The sequence below is a fragment of the Coffea arabica genome, chromosome 3e, assembly GCF_036785885.1.
Source record: "Coffea arabica cultivar ET-39 chromosome 3e, Coffea Arabica ET-39 HiFi, whole genome shotgun sequence".
NCBI classification, from domain to species: domain Eukaryota; kingdom Viridiplantae; phylum Streptophyta; class Magnoliopsida; order Gentianales; family Rubiaceae; genus Coffea; species Coffea arabica.
This window is the reverse complement of record NC_092315.1, coordinates 25,809,896-25,822,516: the sequence shown is the minus strand read 5'-3', so window position 1 is coordinate 25,822,516 and position 12,621 is coordinate 25,809,896.

The window sequence follows — 12,621 nt, the reverse complement described above, 5'->3', positions numbered from 1 at the left end:
TCAAGTGCTATGATTTCACCGGCTCACGAGAGCAACAATACGTATATTTGATCTTGGAATCATGACATCATCGAAATGCATTATTGTGAAATATATTTGTTTAATGATTTTGCTGGTTACTCGCTGAGCTTCTAGCTCACCCCAAAAAAATGTTTTATTTCCCCCCCAGGGCTCAGGCGAAGAAAACTTGGAGTGCTTATCCACGTGTCTGGATGGCTTATATCGTGTATAGTTTAAGTTTGGATCTATTTTATGTATGAGTTGGTCTTGTATAAATATTTGAATTGATATGGATGTAAGTATACGTTCTACGATTGGAATCAGTTTCCGCTGCATTTGTAATATATAATCATTGGAGAATTTGATGTAATTTTGAGATTTATATTGTAATTGGGTTGAGGACTGTAGTGAGCGACTGAGTCCCGGCGAGAGCCGGGCAGGCGGGCCGCCGAACCCTCTGGTTCGCCTTAGGGGGAGGTGGGGCCGTCACAGTTGGTATCAGAGCTTAGGCTTTCGATCTCTGTAGTGTATCCTAGGCTTGAAGTTTAGGATGCCGGACTGTGGGATACTTGGCTATTAAGGTAAATATTGAATGCTAAGATTTTGATATTGACTTTTGTAATTTTCCATAAGGCAAAGTGGGGATTGAGTTGATTGCACTTGGAGATGGCCAGTCCCAGTGTGAATCGATTTGGTTCTTACTTAATATTGAAGTTAGCTATTTGGACCTATTCTTTAGGTTTGCACCCTAGGGCCGCCGGGGCGGTGCTGGTGGATTAGGTAGGTTCCGTAGGGGAGGCGTGTAGGACCGTTGATGGAATTTCCTTTTGACTATCTGATATGTTTAATTTGTTATATCTGCCATGTTTATTTTGTTATAACCAGTATGCCTGGCTTCTTTTGTTACCCAGTGATTGACTACATTTTTGGAGCCGTAGTGCTCACGTAAATAATGGATTTTGCACCGACTGGATGTCGGATAACTTGTATATTTTTAGTGTGACTTTGTAAAAATATGTATATTTGAGTATAATCTTTTGAGCTTATTTGTTTGAACCCGGCTTTTGAACTTATTCGTACTTGTGTGGTTGTAGACCGGCTACTACTCGAGTGGTTGAACTTTTGAGGCATTGCCTGTTGTGTACTTGACTGCTTTTGAGGATTATTTAATCTGATTAGTGCAAGTTGGAATTTCGAGGACGAAATTCTTTTAAGGAGGGGAGATTGTGAGGCCCCAGTTCGTACTACGTTGATATATTCATTAATTTGGCGGTAACGTTTGGTTTTGGGAGTATTTCGAAAACCCTAAGTAGGAATTAAGATTTAAACCCTAAGTTCCGGTTAAGATTGAAAACCCGTTTTTTTTTCTACATTTTCTTTATTAGAAAATTCCCCAGATAATTTTTATGAGTAAATATAGTTTTTAGATGATTTTTCGAGTATTAGTTAGTTTTTGAGAAATTAAGAACGTACATCGGACGTGGGACCCACTAGTGCGAAAAGTTCGGAAAAATTCGGCCAATTACGTTAAATTCCGGATACTGTGTAAAATTTATCGGGTGTTAAGAGATAAGTAGAGAGTGAGAAGTGATTGATGTGAGAGAGAAAAGAAAGATAAGAAGGCATTAATGGAGGTGACAAGTGTCACTTTCCTATTGGTTGGACTTTAAGAATTACTATTCATATTTTTGACTTTTTTGACCAAAGGTTTAATATCTTCAAAATTCATTAAAATTTCCTCATTCTTTCTTCACCATAGCCGGCCCTCTCAAGCTGCAAAGGAAGAAGGTTCTTCAACATTTCAAGCTTCTACTTGGTGCAAATCACCTAAAAACATTTGTTACATCCAATTCCACTCCATAAAATCTTACCTTTTAGTGATAGTGAGTGCTCTAGTGAAGTTAGTTTGAAGGTTTAAGGTGTCCAACATCCTCCTCTCTCTTGATTTCTTGGTAAGTGAAGTTTAAACTTCCACCTACACCTATTGATGCTTAAGATATGATTAGTAGTGATTAGAGTGCTGAAATTTGTGGATTATTTCTTGGTTTGAAGTGATTTGGTTGAGTTTTTTATTTTTTGAGGAATTTTCTGGTTTCATATGATCTTGATGGTGTGATTGTTTTTGATGGTTGGTAATAAGGGGCTTTGGCTCTAGTAGGTGCATATGATAGAAAATTGCAATCAATTTTGGATTTGGAAGGAAATCTGGAAAATTAGGGTTCTTGGTTCTTCATTCTGTCCGAAATTTTTGGTCCTAGATAGAGGCCGAATTGGCCTTGGCTCAAAACATGAAAGTTGTAGGTATTGATGAGTTTGAAGTGCCTGCAAAATTTCAGGTCATTTGGGTTTGTGTAGAGTGAGTTATGTCGATTTTACTGTTGCTGGTCTGGGTTGTTCAGAATGTGAAATCTGCGCTTGTAATCGTTTGTTTTCACTGGAATTGGTTTGGTTTTTGAAGTTGGTGTCTTCTGATGAAATGTAGCTGGATGTCTTAGCTAACATATGCCTTTGGAATTTCGGCATTTGGACCTGTATAGGCTGAGTTATAGTAATTACAGCATTGTGTGATTTGTGAACCTGTTTTAGTGGTTCTGGTTTGGTATTTTTGGCATATTTGACCTAGTTGTGCTAGGAACTGGACTGAGTGACCTTCTACATTGTTGTAGCCCTGGTTCTTAGCTTCGAAATGGTGTATCTTGCACCTTCATCCGACAATCGTAGCGCCTTTGGTGCCATTACCGCAAAATGACGTCAAAACCTATTTTTCTGGTTTTGAACTTAACTTTCATTTCCAGACTTTTTCCTAGCTTGACTTGTCTTTGTACTACTTGGAGCTTGCTGAATGGATATTAGATGAACTTATTTGTGTGACTTTGGGACTGGCTGGAGTAATAGTGAAGCCTTAATGGCTGGAAAAGTAAGAAATGTAGGGGAAGTGCTGTCCGAACTTTGAAGGGACTTGTTTGCATTGGGTTTGTGATCTAAGGCTTGGAGTTGAGCAAGGCAATGATACATGATGGATGGTTTCTGAGCCGTGGAGGTGAGTGACCCCAAACTATTGTTAAAGCTTCTTATGAAATGTTTCTTGCATTATTTACTCGATTGCATCTCATGCGTGCTTGCATGTGAATTCATGATATGATTTTGGCTTCAATGAGTTCTGGGAAAGTCTTGTGCTGGACACCAACGTCTCCACTCTGTTTGTGGTTCATGTTCATGTTATCTGGAGCTCAAAAAGGGGCTTCCTCTCTCTGTTCGTGTGTTATGCTCTATTTGAGCGTTGGGTGTTCAAGTGCTATGATTTCACCGGCTCACGAGAGCAACAATACGTATATTTGATCTTGGAATCATGACATCATCGAAATGCATTATTGTGAAATATATTTGTTTAATGATTTTGCTGGTTACTCGCTGAGCTTCTAGCTCACCCCAAAAAAATGTTTTATTTCCCCCCCAGGGCTCAGGCGAAGAAAACTTGGAGTGCTTATCCACGTGTCTGGATGGCTTATATCGTGTATAGTTTAAGTTTGGATCTATTTTATGTATGAGTTGGTCTTGTATAAATATTTGAATTGATATGGATGTAAGTATACGTTCTACGATTGGAATCAGTTTCCGCTGCATTTGTAATATATAATCATTGGAGAATTTGATGTAATTTTGAGATTTATATTGTAATTGGGTTGAGGACTGTAGTGAGCGACTGAGTCCCGGCGAGAGCCGGGCAGGCGGGCCGCCGAACCCTCTGGTTCGCCTTAGGGGGAGGTGGGGCCGTCACAAATTTCCATTTTATTGGAATCACAAGCTGCAAGACAAACATGCAAGCTCTCGGTTCCTCATCTTTGATCCAGCTCCCATTTTTTATTCTTATCAAAATTTCCCTTCAGCCAAATATTATTATTCATGGCTAAACCATCATGCAGCCCGTAATACAGCTGCATGCATGACCAAATAAACAGCTATCCATTAAATTTGTTTCATAACCAAGTTCGAACAACATCAAACTCACTAACCAACCAGAAATTCATCCCAACTCTCTCGATTGACATGCATGCAACCAGATTTTTGGTATTCCTTCAATTTTCTTGCTTAATCCAAGTTAATTAGCTTCATGCAGAGCTAGATCATCCAGACTTTGGTTAGTTAAACATACATATAGCTCAGATCATCAAAACTTGGTCAACCGAAGCTGCAAATTTCCAGCTTAAACTCTCGGCAACCATAGTTCCAGCTCAAACAGATTTTTCTGTGACTTAACTCATCATCCAGCTGCACAACCATCACATGCATGCTTATAAACAACATCATCTACCTCTAAGCAACTAGTCTAGGTCCAGAAATTACCTCAGCTTGGAGCTCAACTCACACGGCTAACGGCTGCAACTTTTCTTTCTTCTCGGCCAGACCAGAAATGCAGTCCGTCAGCTCTCTCTTTCCCCCTTGCTCTGGCTCGCGGCTGAATGAAGGAAACTTGGTTCTCAGACCCTTCACCAGCTCACGGATGAAAGAAAGGAGGAGTAGCAGGTCTCATTTTTTTTTAGCTTACGGCAGAATGGAAAGGAAATGAGAGGCTCGGCTCACTCTCTCTCGGTCGTTAATTCCAAGGGAGCTGATCACTTCATATCTCACGGCATAGGAACAATTGAAATGAGGTGTTGTGGTTAGTGATAATGGTTGTAGTGGACTGGAAATGATATAGCGTAGTGTGTTAGTGGATATGAGTCGGCATTTTGATTGGTGAAATGATGGAGTAAATAAAAGGAAATGGAACCGGCTAGAATGGAAATGTTTGAAGCTTAGTTTGTTCAAGAATTTTTTCCATGGCTGCATGGTGAATTTGAATTGGAGGAGGGCTATTTTGGTCTTTTCACATCTCATCCAAATTTTCACTTAAGCCCTCAATCCTAAACTAATTCCAAAATTTACCCCAAACGTAAATCGAATGCCTACTAATATACTAACCTAGCAAAATTCAATTATCGAAATACAACGTCCTAAGCGTAATTATACAAAGTCTTGACTTAAAACGATTCGTCTTAATTCCAGTTTCCCCTTAACACCTAACATTATTAATACTTAAAATTAGCTATTGAAATTCAAGGAATTAATATTAAAGCAATAACACACTCTACGTCAAGAAATATTAACTTAACTTGGCAAAAATTCAAATAACCTAATATTTTGCCAAATTAACTTATTTGCGACTTTAAACTTATTTTTACATACTTATCTAAGAACCAACAATAATAAAATTTATTAAAAGTCAAAGATGCAAATGCGACAAGTATATATAACAATCAAAAGCACCATAAATAATTCAACTCGAATTTGGTCATTAAAATAATAATTGTTTAAAGAATCAATTGTTTAGACTCATTTTCGAGAAATTCATGCAATTTGGGAAAACTTGAGTAATTCACATGTAAAAATACTTTTAAATGACCAATTTAAGAATATTTTGCAATAATTAAAATATGAGTCCTCACACCTCTTACTTTCACTAGCGCCTCATTTCTTCCCCTCAAACCAATCTACTATTTTGAGGTTAGACCCTCCGTGAAACTTAGATGGGCGAACTTCAAGAATTGCTCAATTTCCTGATCATCCCTATGGATTTCGGGTTGCCTAACCCTACGCCCTCAGTCCCTTGCACCTCCACGGCCGTTCATAGTTTTAAGTATGTCTAAATGCAAATTAAAAACAATTATGCGAGGGAACACTTAAAATAACGGGCGACATGAAAAACATTTGAAATAACAACTAGCATATTTTAACATTTCAAGATTCATACAATTAGTAAGTCACGGGCATTTACAAAAATATAGCACACAAGTGCTACAAAAGTACATTTAGTCATGCATGTCAAAAGTAGATTCAAGTTCTTCAAAAGTAGGTCACACAATTTACCAAAATACAGTGGCCTTTGAATTAGCACCACCCCAGCTATTTCTAGTTACAGCAGTCAAAAGATTTATCATTCCTAGTTTAATTCGCATCCGAGCCACTAGCCTGATCGTCCTCCTCCGGGTCCTCCTCGAGAGGCTCCTCCTCAGGAGTGCCCTCACGGGCCAGACTATCGAAAGCCTCTATCACCTCCTCAATCAATGTAGTGGTATCAACTAGAATCCCCAAAGCCTGATCTCGGACCTCCTCACCTATCCTAGTCAATCGAGCCCTAAGTCTCTGAAACTCATTAAGAGCGGCCTCAGTCCTAGCCGTCTCGACTACCACTGTCCTCTCTAACTCCTCAATCCTTGCACCCTGAGCATCCACCATAGCGCTCAGCTCCTCAATCTCCTGGAATAAAGCTCCATTGGTATTCACCAACTGACGATGCTCGTCGTCAATAGATAATACAAGGTCATTAGGGAAAGCGTATGTTGCCCTACAGGGACAACGGGGAACCCTAGCAGCAGGCGAGAATCGAACACGAGCTCCTCCATCCAGTGCTCGATAGTAGACAGGCCTAAGAAACTCCACGTGGCCATTAGCATGACTATTGCCATTAGAGGCATGACTCTCGTTACCATTCTCCATCCCTACAAAACAACCACAATTTCCGGGTTAGAAACTTAGAGTCACTAACTCGCTCAAATATCACTAAAAGTATAACTAAGTCATTTAATCCCTATTCTCAAGAGGAGGGTCTCTAATACATCTCCCAACTAGATCTCTAAACCTAGTCTCTTTTCCACCAATACCGTTTAAGAAACTCTTGAGTACCAATTCTCTTTAACTGCTGGAATACAATAGGTTAATGTTCAAGTGAATCCCATGGTCCGGTATCCTAAACTTTTGGCCTAAGATACACTATAGAGATCTGAATCCTAAGCTCTGATACCAACTGTGACGCTCCCACTTCTCCCTAAGGCGAACCAAAGGGTATCGGCGGGACGCCTGCCCAGCTCTCACCAGGATTTGGTACAATTCCCGTTCAAGCTTAATACTATAATAACTAATAAGACAAGACGAAGTAAGAAAGAGAAGTCGCTTCCATATATATATAAATATCCAATCTTACACCACAAGTTCAAATTACATCCACCTTCCAAAATACACAACTTCCCAAAAGATGTCTAGACAAATACATTCTAAAATTCTAGCCAAAAGAGCCATCAAATAGGCTTTTCCATAATTCCTTCCAATTCAACTCCTGTTAAGGAAAACAAATATAATGGGGTGAGAGGATGATCGTGAGGCCAGGAAAATGCAAAACACGTAGTTCAAATAACAATAACACTTGTACAAGAATGAAAGCTGTAATATTCAAGTAATTCATAATTAACAATAAAACACACGTGATAAGGATACAGGAGCTCTCAGGAGCTATGTTCCACTTGCTCAATCCAGTACCTCCACGAGTTGACACTCCCATCAATCGGGTAGGTTATAATCCGTAGAACTTCACTTACACTTTTCCCGTTCATTGTTTCTCCTCCTGCTCTGGACCCGCACTTCTTTTATATAAAGCGATACTACTCGAGTATGCCAAGCAAGATCTCTCTAATAGATCAAGTTTATACACTTTTTCCATGGCTCACCAAGCTTCTCGACTAGGCCTATGCCGGCTCGAGTCACAAGGTCGGCCGATGAGATTTGGGCGTCCCCCGCTATTATCACTAGAAGTCGAGGAGATTCACTCCAATCGACATATGCAACCATAGCATATTTAACCATTTCAACACTTTACTTAATACACTTGTCAATTCACTTTAAGCAATTCAAATACATTTCAGTTAAATGAGAACGAGTGAGATAAAGTACACACTCGACCTGGCATATTCAAAATACTCAATCAACAATAACAATTAAGCACGTAACAATTTTTCACACACTTGACACTCACCAAGTCAAGGTAAGAGTGAGTGAACGAGCAATTAAGTCATTAGGCATCCGCTTCGAGATTCTCTTGCAGATCTCCTTGAGTGCTTGGACAATTAACAAGTATTCTCACTCACAACCTTGTATTTATCAATAAAGAAGGTACACTCATTCAGACTAGTCAATACTTCAAACAAAGAACCTTAACCATTCAAAATAAAGGTTCAAATGTGAGGATTTATTAACACAAGAAAAACTTATTTTCTCCATGAAATCGAGTTTAAAACGGTCAATCAATATCAAAGGATAGGGAAGAGTTTCCAAAAACTCATTTCCCATCAAGTTGGAAAATTTAAGTTTTGCACGTCAAACGTAGAAAAACCAGAACTTGCACTGAGTAGGTCCAAAATTGGAAAATATTATACCGTTGGAATCTTGGTTCAAAGTACTAAAAGTTTTTAGAAGTCACTTTTCCAAGATTCTAAACGAAAAACATTCAAATTTCAGCTCAAAGTGGCTGACTCGAGCATACAAGACAGTTTCGATCATGTTTTTCGGCAAACTTTGGAAATTCGGCAAAATTCACAGAAAGTGAACTAGCCTCAGAAATTTGTAACACAATAAGAATTTCAAAAAAGTTTCAAATGCAACAAATGAAACTAAATTGAAAGTTTTGAACTTCAAGATATAGCAGCTCAAAGTTTGCCAAAATTGGAGACTGTTCGGTCAATTTTCCAGATTTGAAGAACAACTTTGGCACATCATTTGTATATCGAAATGATCTTAGAATCACACCAAATTTGGTACAATTAAACTCCCATATGAGGGATATTCCTCTATCAAATTTCATGTAAAAAATCGTACGGGAAGGTAGTTAACAAAACTACCAAAGTCCAAGAAATTTCCAAGACAAATCTGTCTTCTTGTTTTCTTTCCCTTTTCAAACACTTTGCACCATGAAATCAGTCCCATTTTGGTTCATTTGTGAAACCAAGGTCCAAGAAACATTTCATAAGCAATGGATAGTTGGTTGACATCAAAATTTCAAAATAAAACATTTCACCAACAACTAAACTAGTGGGCCAGCAAAAAGAAGGGTTTTCCAGTTTTGTCACAGTTTGGAAATTGGACCATATCTCACTCAATACAACTTGGAATTGAGAATGGTTTGTGGCGTTGGAAACTAGAGTCATAAGGTTACATTTCATCAGAACAAATTGTTTTCAAAATAAATTCATAAGTAAGAGAAAATAGAGCCACAAAATATAGCTTCTACCTTTCTCTCGGATAGGCCATCAGAACAGGACATCAAACTTTGCCGAATCACTACGGCTCACTCATTTCCAACTAGAAAGTGAATTTTATACCATTGGAAAGTTACAAATGTCTAGTTTGAAATGCCATAAATGGCACTCAATTTTGACCTTTGTACAAAGAGATATGTTCGATCAAAGGGACACTGTTCAAGCTGCTAGAACACATTTTCCAGTTTTCTTCAACTCGAGCCGGCCGGTCCCAAGCGTAAATCATCCCTATTATAGATTCCTACTCGACATACATATCTATCTTCCTCAAGTTTCATGCTAAAGAGTTTTACACTTATCACATGCCCCGTTCATAACTTACGCTCAAACGAGCACCTAGACATATCCATGAAATCAGGACCATAACACCACTTGGCCCAAACTCACTCCGCGCAGAGACCACGCGAAGTGGCTCTGATACCACCTGTGACAGCCCCACCTTCCCCTAAGGCAAACCAAAGAGGTTAGCGGACTACCTGCCCAGCTCTCGCCAGGACTAACGGTGCAGCTTAGAGCGGTCTATCGCATTCCGGAACTTATAACGCGCGTAAACAAGGTAAAAGGGCAAAATAACCCAAAATAAAAAATGAAATTCGGAGTCGGTCATGAATAGTAACCGACCCGTCAGAACGCAACCAAATATCGAACAAACATTCACATCTTGAACTTTAGCAAATACAATCCAAAGTGACATACAAAAGTTGTCAAAAGTGAATATATACACGGTTTGCCAAATTGAAAGTGAAAATGGCCCTAAAGATACATTTAGGGTTTTACTTCATATACAATACAAAAGAAATATACATCTAGTTCATTCGGCAACCATCTATCAAGATTCATTCCAAAAAGAGTCATATTCCTGTAAGGAAAACAAAAGGAACGGTGTGAGCTAATTGCCCAGTGAGATACTATCACTTACGCAACCAAGCGCATATAAGCATCAAGCTTTCATTCCATATAAAATAAAATAAGCAAAGGCACACGTCAAATATGGTGATAAAAGGATACAGATGGCTCTCAAGAGCCCTTTCCTCGTTTGCATTTCTTGATCGGACGTCTTTGACTCTCCGTCAATGTTCATAAGTAACCAACCGTAGACTCCACTTTCTCTCCACTCCTTCCACCTAACATCCCCCTACCGGGCCCGAACTCCAAACACTTGCACTTTGGTATTACTCGAGTATACCGGAATCGAGAGTCTCGCATACTACAAGATTCCATATAACTTTACCCAAGGTTCATTAATTGGCACGACCAAGCCCTCGCCGGCTCGATTCAATCAACTACCAATGGGATTGAGCTCAATGATAACATTTGTAGTCGTTGGATACTCGTCCAATCAACACTAAGTCAAGTACTTTCATTTCATGTAACATTTCATATAACATTCCAATAACTTTTCAATAACATGCGAAACAATAAGCGAGAGTGATAAAGTACACTCTCACTTCAATCAATTCACATTCAATTCACTTCAAGCAATTTACATTCAAAGCCATATAGTAACACACAAGTGAGTAGTACACTCACCAAGCTAGCAAATGTGGTTTCATGCACTTCCGTCAAAAGAACGTTGTGCACCACCGTCACGCCCTAAAACACGCAAACAAGTACAATGAGACTCGATAACGAGTCATAAACCAAGGCCAAACATGACCCCAATAGGGTTCCATAAGCATATACAAACATTAGAGGAAACCAGAAATTTCGGAAATGTAACTAGCTTTGGCTCTGGAAAAAACAGTTTTTTGTCCTCATTTTGCGGTAATGGTACCAATTTCACTACGATTATCGGATGAGGGTGCAAGACCCACCATTTCTAAGCTAAAAGACAGGGCTACAACATCACAGAAGGTCACTCAACCCAGTTTTGAGTGCAAATAGGTCAAACATGCAAGATACTACATCAAAAACGTAAAACAGATTCACCAAAACGCATTCTAGCGGAAACATCATAACTCAGGCTCTCCAAGTCCAAATCCAGAAATTCCAAAACCAGCTGAAAGCTAAGAAACAGGGATAAATTTAATCAGAAGGCCTCAACAACCAATTCGGAAGCAATTCCAGCCAAAACAACCAATTACAGGCGCAATTCTTACATTCGGGTAAAACCAGAACAGCAATAGTAATTTCGACTTATCTCATTCTACACTACTCCGATTGACCTGAAATTTTTCAGGCACCTCTAAAATGTCATTCCCTACAACTTTAATGTTTTAAGTCAAGGCCAATTCGGCCTCTATCTAGGAGCTAAAAATTCGGGCAGAATGCTCCCTCAAGAACCCTAGTTTTCTGAAATTTCTTCTAAACCAGAAATTGGTTGCAATTAATCACTTTTTCCACCTCCTAGAGTCATTATATACCATTTCTAATCATCATAGATAGCCACACAATCATGCTTATTTTAAAACAGAAAAATCCCCAAAAATAATAAAATTCCATCATTTCAACCACAAATCAAGAAATAATCCATAATATTGCATCTCTTACTACCACTAAGCATGATTTAAGCATCAATTAAAGGAGGAGGGTGGTTCTTCACAACTTACCTTAAAAACAAGAGAGAGAGAGCTATTGGTCACCTTATCTTTCCAAAAAACTTCACACAACAACTCACCAACACTTCCTCAAGTGGTTTTATGGAGCAAAATCAAGGTTGGATGGTTGGTTTTGATGATTTGGAACAAGATTGAAGTGTTTTCTTCCTTGTGCTTGGAGTAAGAGAGAGAGAAAGAGAGCAAGAGAGGGCCGGCCACCTTGAGGATTTTTTTGATGATTTTTGGGTCATTTTTGGTTTATTTAAGTCAAATGGTAAGACCATGAATAGTGGTCTTAAGGTTCAACCTCTCAAATGGTGACACTTGTCACCTTTTAATAAATGCTCACCAACCTTGTCTCTCTTATATCAATCCACTTAGCACCCTCTACTTATCTCTTAACACCCGATAAATTAATTCCAGTATTCAAAACTTAATCTAGTTGGCCGAATTTTTCCGAACTTTTCGCACTAGTGGGTCCCACGTCCGGTATACGCTCTTAATTTCTCAAATCAATTTGATACTAGAAAAAGCATCTAAAAAATTATATCTGCTCCTTAAATTCATCTAGAAATTTTCCTAAGCACGAAAATGCTGAAAACAAGCCATAAAAATACGAGAAACCTAGAAAATGAAAATTACGGGTTCTCCCAAATTCGAATCTGACCTGCCCTGAAATGATGGAATCTTTATTTTGATCCCTTTTATGGAGCCGCCAACTAGTTTAGTGTTCCACCTAGGTCTCCTCTATCTTGGTTCATATTTACCCTCAGAGTTGGAATCACTTGATTCTTGCTCATTTGTTTTCCTGCGGCTACCTTTAGTTGGAGTCTATAAAAGTTCCAACTTATCAATTCGATCATGTATGGCCTCAAGGGAATTGTTGAATTTTTTGGAAAATCACTAGATAAGGCTTCAAGCTTAAGTGTAAGATTGACTTGTTGTTTACCGTCTACCAT